We start from the raw sequence: 6,592 nt of genomic DNA, 5'->3' as shown, positions 1-6,592 counted from the left end.
GATAAAAGTTTATAAACTTAAAAATACTGATATTTTCCTGACGATTTTTTTCATTATGCTTAGAAAATGTCTCCTCTTCTAGATATCAGTTAAATATTTATCAAAATTTTTTCAAATACTATTAGTTATTCTAAATTCATCTGAAATTTGCATAAAATTTTAGCAGAGAAGGATCTGCATCCCTCCCAAATAGCTTGCCAACTTTCTTAAAACATTTATTGAATTATCCATCTTTTAATCTGTGATGACACTTCTTTTATCAAATGTTGTTTCATGTATAAGTGCAATCATGTAGCTACCTATTCTGCTACAATTACTTATTTTTATGCCTTAACCACTCTATTTTTAATGGTGTAACTTTAAAGCATGCTTTTACATTTTATTGGGACTCTCCCATCACTGGCTTGACAATACCTATCTTTTCATCTTTTTTCAGGTGAACTTAGAATTATTTCTTCAAAGTCCTCAAAAACAAATCTTAAATTGCTTTACATTAGTTACCTAATTTGAGAAGAATTAGGTCTCATTACCCAGTTTTGCCCTCCCTCCCAGAAACACAAGTGTCTTCATTTATTTGAGGCTTCTTTTATATTTTTCTTATTGCTGAGATTTCGTCTTAAGATTAGAGGTTTATTTTTAAATCTAAGTATCCTACTCCTGTTACCTGCAATCGTTTCAAATTAGGTGTTATATAAATAGTCTTAGAGCTCTCAAAAAGCCAGTTGATTTTTTGTCCTGGTTGGATGTGTGTGTGTGTGTGTTTTCATATTAATTTCAATAATGTTAACTCTAATTATTTCTTTTAGGTTCTATCCATACAGGCAAAATATAATGAAGAAACAAATTCAGGAATAAAAGAAAATTTACATGGATATTTGAGATAAAAGGGAAAGAAAGGGGAGTGCTGCTTATTTGAACTGGATCATTTGTACAGGTCTTAACTTTCAATAAGCAGATATAGCTTATTAAAAGGTAGACTAGTTAACTTTGTAATGGTTATTCTAGCTTAATATTGATGCATCTGTGTATAATGTGAAAAGTTAAATGTTCAATGTTCTCGTTGAACATAGCTTTTCTTCTGATGTCTGTGGGCTTCTGGCAATAATTCCTATATCAAATAATTTCAAAAGCATTTGGGTTTTGCCTTATTTGGACTGACTGAGACAAGTCTGGGTTACTCTGACTCCCTGATATTAAAACGACTGAAGAGTACATCTCCTCCATAATGCAGGGGTCCACGTGGAAATATAACGTTGTATTACATGTTTGCTATTACTATATTGTATTAGTAATCCCCCAAAATGGTTGTGTTTGACGGTGATTCATTGTCCCTAGAATTGCACTTCATACTGGTGATTTCTTCATCTCATTCTTGAGAACTGCAGATACACATAGTTTTTAATATTGAATGTGTGTCACCACTGGCTTTTTTATAGAATAGGTACATGAATTACATACTGAAATGGAAAAAAAATGCCTTCTCAAACATTTTTTAACTCTAGAAACTATAATGGTTCTTTATATCAGAAGCTTCCATTATATTCACTTAAGAGAAACTGTCTTCCAAATGCAGAACACTTTGTTAAAGATGAGGCAAGATTTGTAAAAATTATACAATCAACATGGCACATAAGAGAAAGTGTTTTGCAATGAGATACTGCCTCACCCCACTCAAAATGGCTATCATCAATAAATCAACAAACAACAAGTGCTGGGGTGGATGTGGACAAAAGGGAACCCTCATGCACTGTTGGTGGGATTGCAGACTGGTGCAGCCACTATGGAAAACAGTATGGAGGTTCCTCAAAAATTTGAAAATGGAACTACCTTATGACCCAGCAATTCCACTCCTAGGTATCCAGAGAAATCCAAAACTCTAATTCAAAAGAAATTTATGCACCCCTATGTTTATTGCAGCACTTTACACAATAGCCAAGACATGGAAACAACCGAAATGCCCATCGGTAGATGACTGGATTAAGAAACGGTGGTACATTTATACAATGGAGTATTACGCAGCCATAAAGAAGAAAGAAATCCTACCATTTGCAACAACATGGATGGACCTAGAGAACATTATGTTAAGTGAAATAAGTCAGACAGAGAAAGACAAATGCCATATGATCTCACTTATATGTGGAATCTAAAGAAAAGAATAAATGAATGAACTAATCAGAAACAGTCTCAGAGACATAGAGGAAAAGCTGAGGGTTGCTAGATGGGAGGGAAGGTGGGGATATGGGGGAAGGTGAGGGGATTAGAAAGCACAATCGATAACCACAAGATTGCCATTTGGGGAATGTAATTAATAATGTTGTAAAGATGTTGTAGGGTATCCAATGGACACGTGTCCCATTAGGGAGACCACCTCAGGGAAGATGTAGATGCCTGATCACTGCACTGTACACCTGAAGCTGAAGCTGAACAATAATTAATGCCAACTATAATTTTATATGTATATATGTACATACATATAGTTACAATATATATACTTATATATATATATATGTATAGTTACAAGAAGCAGAGTAAGCATTAGGAATGAGGACAGTGGAAATGTAATAGCTGTATGCGATGTCAGAGCGGTAGTGGATGGGGGAGAGGGGTTGTCACTGTGTGAGGGATATAAATGATAAATGTCTAACTATTACATTGTTTGTGCACCTGAAACTAATAAAAAAATGTTTTAAAAAAGGTCCATCACCAAAGGGGGGAAGAGAGAAAGTGTTTTATAGATAACTCTAGTTTTTTATTAAAAGTGTTTATAAGTTTACATAACTCAATATATATGGAGCCTAATTGCCACAAAGACATTTTCCAATGTGTCTCTCAATTTGCACTTGAATTTTCTACCTAGAATCTCAGCAGTTGCAATTCTTTCATGATTAAGTACTTGATTGTGATGATTTTTGAAGGTTTTCAACAGTTTACTTAAGTTCCACTTCAGATACACCTCAATCAACGTCTCTATCAACTCTCCCCTTTTCTCTGCAACAAATGCTTTCTGAAGGATGCTCACAAAGCCTCAATCACATCTCTGCTTCAGAGAGGACTGAATGTCAAATCACCTGACCTAAGCTCAGGAGGGCTGGGCACTTCTTGATAGGGAGGAGTCCAGGGGTGTCAAAAATATATATACACATGACTTGTATTCATCTTTTGCTATTGGTGTATATTATTACAATTTTAATACAGTTTTTTCTTTCTTAAAATGTGTATACTTTCTTTGGCACCGTGTGTGTGTGTGTGTGTGTGTGTGTGTGTGTGTGTAAAATCCAGAAGACTCAGCAATTCTTTTGAAGAATTTTAAAGAGCTCAAGCCACACAGAGCATCTTGTGAAAGTCTAATTGACAGACAGCTCTCCAATCTGACTGAAATTCAAAATCATCTTTCAACATTTGCCATATCAATCGATGCCATTTTGAATATCTGTAACTAGTTTTCTGAATTTCACTTTGATAAAATTCTGTCCATGAGCAGTTTCTTTTCTTTTACTGCAACTTCAACTTACATCCTACAGTCCCCACCCCCTCTAAAACCTTTTTTCCCCCAGTACATAGCAGTGTTTTGGTGATTTTTTCATCAATAGATTGTTTTAATTCCTCACTATATGAAATTCAAGCTTTTCATTTTTAGGTGAAGTAAACTGTAACTTCAGTAGACTATAATATAGAAAGATTTTGTCACACATGCTAGTTTCCATTTAGTCAGTCAACTGTTTCTAGCTGTCTCAGTTAGTACAGATGCATTTACAGAACTGGCTGTGCTTGAGCCTTCTTTGCAAGCAGCTTTACATCTGCATGTATTTGGCAATTGTCTCCTTTTCCTGCTTCTCTACCTAACTTACCGCGTGGTCTTTTTGACGCATCATATTCTGCACAGAGATGAAATAGGCTAGGCAATTCTTTACCTCCTGTTTGCTGTATGCAGCCATTCCTGGTAAGTAACCTCGAAGGCCATAGCAAAACTATTCCCCTGGACATCAAAAAGGTAATGGCACTTTTGAACCAGTGCCTGCTGTGACTTCTCCAGATCAGTCGCATCCTGGATGTTTTTGATGGAAACCTGTTTCGCCTCTTTGAGTTGGGAATTTTTTTGCTGATTGAGTTTATCAGCACTCAATCAATATTGGGAAATATCAGCAGTATTTCCCAATAAAGGCACCATATTTTTTGATTACACAGACAATCAACCCTATTATGGGATATGGCAAATATGGTCTCTGGAGTACTCACATATATTTCTTTGCATAGAAAATATAAAATAAGCTCAGTTCCAAGCACATAAGAAGGTCTGACTATTAAGTTCACGAACTCATCCTAGAAAAAGTGCTTACATACCTCATTGCTGAATATCACTATGGTCACCTTTGAAGTACTCCCCATGGGAAGCTATGCACCGATGCCAGCACCTAGTCCACCCTTCAAAGCAATTTTGGAACTCTTTTTCTGTAATGGCCATCAGAGCTGTTGTCATATTACCTTTGACGTCCTGAATGTCATTAAAATGACTTCCTTTCAATATTTCCTTTATCTTCGGGTAAAGAAAGAAGTCATTGGGGAGCATATCAGGTGAGTAGAGGGGTGTTCCAATACCGTTATTTGTTTACTGGCTAAAATCTCCCTCACAGACAGTGCCGTGTGAGCTGATGCGTTGTGGTGATGCGAGAGCGATAAATTGTTGGAGAAAAGTTCAGATCGTCTCACTTTTCACACAGTCTTTTCAGTGCTTCCAAACAGTAAACTTGGTTAACTGTTTGTCCAGTTGATACAAATTCATAAAGAATAATCCCTCTGATATCAAAAAAAGTTAACAACATCATTGCAACAAGTTCACAAACTAGTTGGCAGACCTCGTAAGGTCCTGTTACACCAGTTTTAGGTTAAAGGAATTGGAAGAATTTGTCAGGGATCAGTCCATGACAAACTTTTCCTCTTTATTCAGGAATAGGTGGTACAAAGGCAAGACTTGACTGTCCAGATGTGAAAGATCCGCATTGCCTGCAATATCCTTGGACCAAGGAGGCTGTGTTCTTCAGAGAGGGGACTGCTGTGGTGACAGCAAAAAGTACCATCTGGGACAACATGATCAGAGAGGGTCTATTCATTGGGCTTGGTGTCCCAGTGACCTGGGCAGGAGGGTCTGTCAGGAGTGAGGTGGTTGCTACAGTGGTTTGGTGATTGATTGTTTTTCTAAAGTATTCATAACAGATACAGGGATAGAGTATATATGTTATCTTAAGGCCAAGAAATGTCTATTATCATAACTTGAAGACTGTTGACAAGATTTTATTTTACTCTTCATAAATGTTTTACTCTGCATTAAATATTCAAAGAGGTAAAAATGAGAAAGAAATTTTCCTATAATGACCTCATAACTACAATTCAATCTATAGACAATTCCAGAATTAAAACATTTCTTTGGGATTTCTCTCACTCGGTGTCATCATCAAAATCATCAATAAAATTTGCAAACATTTGTGGTATGTTTCCTATGTGTCAGGTCCTGTGATTAGTTAATTCATATAAATATGAATGAACTCATTTAAGCCATACTATTATGCTTTCAGGTAGATGCTATTATTATTTCCATTTGCAGACTAGGGGAAAGTTAAGCTCTTTGTTGTAATTCTCACAGGTAGGAAGTGGGAGCTGAGGTATAAGCTCAGGCAGATAAATACTTAACCCTCAGTCTTCATCACTCACTATGCTGTCCTGCTTTCTGTCCTCGAGGTTCAGCCATGGGCCAATCTTTTAATCTCCCTTTCCTCCACCCTCTCTATTCAATTACTTGAGTCCCATTGATTCTACTCTGGATCTTAAAACCACCTATTCTTGGCTCTCACACCTCCATTCTTCCCATGGTGGGCTCGCACCAGCTTTCCTCAAATCTACTCTGTGAGTGCAACTGCCTCCCTGCCTTAGTCTCCCCACTCCAATCAATCCTCTGCACTGGCACTGTGCAATAACCCGATCAGTTCAGGGTCCACCTGACAACAGCACAGATGTAACTGATGGTAGAATAAAGTTTCAAACCTTGAGAACAGTATTCAGAGTTCTTGGTGTTTGTATTCCACCTTCCAGCTTGATCTTCTGCCATTCCCTCCCACCACCCTATGGTCCCGTAAAATGAGATTATCAATACTTTCCCAGACAAGTCAGGGACTTTCCTGACTCTGTGCCATTGCTCAGATTCTTCCCTCTATTTGGAATGTCTTTTCTTCTATCCTACCTTTAATTCCCATTGTTTTGCTAATCCAAAGCCTGCACTTTCTTTAAAGCCTTGTTCAAGCATCATCTCCTTTGCAAAGCTTCCTTGACTCCCTGAGGTGGAAGTAGTTGTTCACACAGTACTGTTTATACAGGTCCACACTCCTTGATTTACAGTTCAGAAATGCAAAATGCCCCAAACACTAAAACTTCTTTTTGTAATTTTGATGCAAAGTTTTTTGGTGGCCTAACCTAACTCAAACTGACATGAAACTACATTCAGAACGAAAATTCATATTTCACTTTAGAAAAATATTGACTTCACTTCAGAAATAAAAATTGGGTGTGACCACTTCATGTGCCCCAGATACCTGCTGGAGGT

At 37.1% G+C, this 6,592-nt stretch overlaps 1 pseudogene across 1 annotated transcript; it reads right to left on the bottom strand.

Annotated features, from left to right (window-relative positions):
• Window positions 1–3,750: 3,750 nt before the first annotated feature.
• LOC308490987 (ATP synthase F(0) complex subunit B1, mitochondrial-like) lies at window positions 3,751–6,298 on the bottom strand (annotated as a pseudogene). The gene is made up of 2 exons: window positions 6,233–6,298; window positions 3,751–4,320 (listed from the first exon to the last, which is right to left on the bottom strand). The product of its transcript is annotated as an ATP synthase F(0) complex subunit B1, mitochondrial-like (transcript).
• Window positions 6,299–6,592: the final 294 nt, after the last annotated feature.

The sequence above is a fragment of the Rhinolophus hipposideros genome (assembly GCF_964194185.1).
Source record: "Rhinolophus hipposideros genome assembly, chromosome: 22".
Lineage (NCBI taxonomy): Eukaryota > Metazoa > Chordata > Mammalia > Chiroptera > Rhinolophidae > Rhinolophus > Rhinolophus hipposideros.
The sequence above is the reverse complement of the archived record's forward strand: the minus strand, read 5'-3'. Positions and strand labels throughout refer to the sequence as shown.